The following is a 5,000-nucleotide window of genomic DNA, read 5'->3' as shown; positions in this document are numbered from 1 at the left end:
GTGGAACTTTTATTTTCAATTTGGATAATATTAAACTAATTTATGCATCTTTGTGGCGCCCCCGTGGTGGTACAAGGGTTCGTAGGCAGAGACTGTCCCAAGGTTTGAATAAATAAATAGATAAATAAAAAAGGGTACTACGTATACTAATGCCATATATTTTAAGACCAAAGTTAGATATTCCATGGTTTATACCGGATAGAATCTGTACGTTCACATACGTAGACTTATACTTTATTCTTTTTTGTCTGAACTATGCAAAAGTGATAGTTCTCAGTCTCTTCGTCGTTTAATGGTAATTTTATTCCTCAATGTTTTCAAGTTTACTAAAAGTTGTAGTACTTTTTCTAGCTCAACAAATATGTATTTACTAACCCTAAACCGATTTCCCAGGACTGGCCGGCCAAAAAATACATATTTACAAATTTAATTATGCTATCATGGTATGCTTTGGACATCCATTTTCCAATAGATGACGTCCATTTCTACCCGATAAGAGAGAAAAAAAAAGTTCTATAGTTTATCTCATACAAAGACAGGCTTAGGCACCTTAACTTCCACTTTCTGGAAATATGTAGATTTCGGGATGATTTAATAGAGGCATTCGAACGGGTCAAGGGCTTTGACAACGGTGATGTAGACAAAGTCATTATATTAAGACAGCACTGCAGGACTCGTACTAGTGGATTTAAATTTGACGTATTTAGGTTTAAGATATGGATGTGCTGTGTCTTGCCATCCTGCTTCTGACCCAGGGCAGTGGGCGAGATGCAGGGATGACCCGTCATCCAGGAGGAGCCAAGATAAGAGAGAGGAGGGGGGTGAATGGAAGCGGAGTATGTGGGAAGAGAATGGGTGGGAGTGGATTTAATGTCTTTGTTTTTGGCTACCTCCCTTGTAAAGGGGGAAAAAGCCTTTGGTATATGTATGTAGGTTTAAGAAGGAAATAAGCAAATTCTAGTATACCAACAGAGTGATTAACGAATGAAATAGTCTTAGTAACCATGTATTGAGTGCTGAACCAATTGTTTATTTAAAGATAAGATTATATAATTTTATGAACAGGAATTACAGTTGGTAAGGGACATGAAACTGCCTAGTGTAGGCCTTATGGACTCTTGCAGTCTCCTCCACCCTTATGTTCTTCTGTTTGTCAGACGGCCGAGAGGTTTTCGTGCGGTTTGAATGAGTCACACAGCTTTGGGTCATTAGTAGGTTTAAATACAGGTGTAACACTTGTGTCCGATTTATCTTTAAAGGTGCACTGCCTATGCCAGGTTTATGTAATTCTAATAACAGTTCAAGCAGAGTAGAAAAACATTTTCCCGTGGGAATACACATACTTAAAGGTGTACTGATTAGGCCAGGTCTATGTAATTCTGATCACAGTTCAAATAGAATAGAAAAAAAAACATCTTATTGGAATACACATACAAAGACCTTAGTCCCCATGTAAAGGAGTTGGTCGAGTCAAAGCTCTCATTTTACGTAAAAGAAATATAAAAGAATATAGAGTTCCTTGTCCACTCCCAATCATCCACGTTTCATCCCATTTCTTGCATTCAAAGGAATACAGTGACGACATTCATGTTCCCACTACAGAGTACTAAGGAAGTGTATATCTCAGGAGAATGAAGTAGGAAATTTTTCATTTCAGAAAAAAATTCAAACTTTGGGGTACAAAGTAGTAACAGAATACAAATCAGTATCAAAGACTTGAACATAAGAGAAAGACAGACTCTTAACATCTTCGGTATTTAGTGAAGTAGTGTCACGGAGATGAGTGACAAAGCTTAATGGACCCCTAAGAAAAGGGGTTAATAGAGAGAAGACATAAACATCTTTAAATACTGAGGAGATGGCAATTAGGAGAGCAAAACTACTAATGATAGGACGATACCAGTATGTTTAACTATAACGATACGAGTCCCAGTGCTCCTCTAAACTGCCGATTCCGTTAAATGATAAATATAGGTATTTTGTTCATGAATAATTTGTTTTCCAAACCATAATGAGGGCCAGAAAATGACTATAAATTATAATCATTGCAGGTATCAGAATCGGACTCGTATCAGAATCTGAAGTTAAGAACAGCATCGGGATTCTTATCGGATTCGTCAAACATTTTGGTATCGTCCCATCACTAAAATTTACGTAACGGGAGTTAGACTAAGATAAAAAAATACGATAAGTTACGAAAAACAGTACTTCGAAATAGATTGTAAACCCTTCGCTACCAAGTGGAAGATAGCATATAAGGGAAAGTATCACGTGGCAGTACGAAACGGCTCCATTCGAATTCCATTGGAACTCGAGTCATGTACTCAATCCACCCGACCATCAGGCGCCTTTGTGTACGGGTACCTGATTCCAAAGCGGATTTACTATTCAAATTCAGTTTTCGATCTTACAAAGTGGCTTTGACTTTATTCTTATTGAGGGTAGAACCCACCCCCACCCTTCCCATATCCACCTCGCCTCATACATATTTCTTCGGGGACTTGCTTTCAGGGTGGCATGTGTACGATAATTCTTGTTTATTGAATAGAAAACGGGTTTTAATTATTCTTTTTATGTATTCTTATTCAGGATACGCTCTCCCACCCACCCATCACCGAAACCACATTCACACCTACACCCACCCCATCCGCCATATGCATGCCATCTCTCTTTTTCTCTTCGGGAGTTTCCCTCAGGGTGGAAGATGTACGATGATACTCGTTTATTGAAAGAGAACGGGACCACGTTTTCTTTGCTTCCATGGCTATAAATAAACCTCGCCCGTGCTGCCTGGAAGCCATAGTACATAAAGCTGCAAGAGATGCGTTGGTTTGGTGCCCCTTTCAACAAACGCACCTGGAAAGAGCCCCAGGACGCTTACCAGAATAAAGCCCATAATGAAAACAAGTATTTGCTGTTGTTGCTTTAATTACATTTATTTCTAAAACAGAAAAATAGAACTGCTATCAAGAGGATGATATTCGTTGTTGTTGTTTTAGCAATATTTACTTCTCAAAGATATATACAAAAATGGTGTCTATAGGATTATTAGATATTCATTAATGAAAGATACATTTGAATGATTCTAGTATACCGTGGGGTAGGTTCAAAGGTCTACGTATATTCTACGATATTGCGTCACAACCAAGACAACCAAGATGTATTCGGGTCGTCAGTGAGATGAATAAAACTGTGAGGGTTGGAAGTCAACCTTGGGAACGGAGAGGGACGGCGGAGAGCGGGGAACGGCTAGAGAGCGACAGACCAAACAATTATTGAATCCCAGCCACTCACTCACCCCGACCTCCTGGGCCCCAATCATCGACGTGAAAATCAATTTGATCATTTTACAATCCTCTACCCCACCTCCCACTCCTTGTTTCCCCTTCACCTCCTTTCTCCCCCTTCCCCTCTTTGTTCCCCACTTCCCCTCCTTTCTCCCCCTTCCCTTCTACCCGTCTTCCTCATCTCTGTTTACCCATCTCCCACATCTTTCCTCTCTCCACGTCATTTCTCTTTCCTCTGTGACTACTCTTTCTCTTTTCTCACTCTTGCTTTATTCCTCTGTCTCTCTTTCTCATCCCCCCTCTACCACCTTCGTTCTCCCGCTTTGTCTCCGACTTTTATCTTTTCTCCCCTCTCTCTTTGCTCTCCTTCCTATCTATCTCACACGTCTCGACGTCTTTTCGTCATTCTTTCTCCCCCCCCCGTCTCTCTTATCTTCTCCTTTCTTCTATTCCATTATTTCCCTCCTCTCTCACTCCTCTCTTCCTCATGCTTCCGTATATCCCCTCCTCTCTATATCCTCTTACTCTCTTTTCTTCCTAGTTTCTTACTACTCTTTTCCTCCTTTCTTCCTCTCATCACTCTCCCTTTCTTTTCTCTCTCCTCTCTGCGCCCTTTCTTTTCTCTCTCCTCTCTGCGCCCTCTTACTCTGTTTTCTTCCTCATCTCTAACGACTCTTTTCCTCCTCTCTTCCTTTCTTCACTCTCCCTTTCCTCTCTTTCTTCTCTCTGCATCGTCTTACTCTGTTTTCTTTCTTATCTCTTACTACTATTTTCCTCTTCTTTCCTCTCTTTACTCTCCCTTTCCTCTATCTCTCCTTTCCTTGTCTTTTTACTCTGTTTTCTTATTACTATTTTCCTCCTCTCCTCTTCCCTTCACTCTCTCTTTTTCCTCTCTCTCTCTCTCCTCTCAGCGTCCTCTTACTCTGTTTTCTTCCTCATCTCTTATTACACTTTTCCTCCTCTCTTCCTCTCCTTACTCTCCCTTTCCTCTTCCCTCCATTCTCCGTCATCTTACTCTGTTTTCTTCCTCATCCCTAACGACTCTTTTCCCTACTCTCTTCCTCTCCTCACTCTCCCTTTCCTCTCCCCCTCCTTTCTGCGCCCTCTTACACTGTTTTCTTCTTCATCTCTTGCTACTCTTTTCCTCCTCTCTTCCACCCCTCATTCTCCCTTTCCTCTCTGCGTCCTCTTACTCTGTTTTCTTCCTTATTTCTTACTACTCTTTTCCTTCTCTCTTCCTCTCCTTACTCTCCCTTTTCTCTCCCCTTCCTCTCTCCGCCCTTAGTGTCATCTCTACTAGAAAGGAAGGTTGCATGAGGCAAGGCCGACCCCCGGGCCTCGTTTTTTTCTTCTTCTTTTTTCTTCTTTTTTTCAGATTGTTTCCATTCCGAATTCTCCTTCCAGAAGCTTTTTCTTCCAGTTTCACTCTGGGGTCCTCACCTGGACGTCCTCACCCTCTTCACGAATCGGACAAAAGTCTTTTCCTCCCGTTTTCTCCCTTCTTTTTATTATCCTTTTATTCCCTTGCTCTCCCCTACCCACCCACCCACCTCCCCCTTCTCTCTGTTTTTCTCACCCCCGTCTCATTCCTTCCATTCCATGCTCTTCCCCTCGTTTCCCATGTTCTCCCTTCCTTCTTCTCACCCTCGTTTCCACCCCTTCAATTCCTCACCCTCTTCTTACTTCCTTTCCATCCCATCACTACCTCCCCAT

This window comes from Oratosquilla oratoria, chromosome 2 (assembly GCF_046742065.1).
Source record: "Oratosquilla oratoria isolate Oo_2021 chromosome 2, ASM4674206v1, whole genome shotgun sequence".
Classification (NCBI taxonomy): Eukaryota; Metazoa; Arthropoda; class Malacostraca; order Stomatopoda; family Squillidae; genus Oratosquilla; species Oratosquilla oratoria.
Note: the sequence above shows the minus strand (reverse complement) of the source record.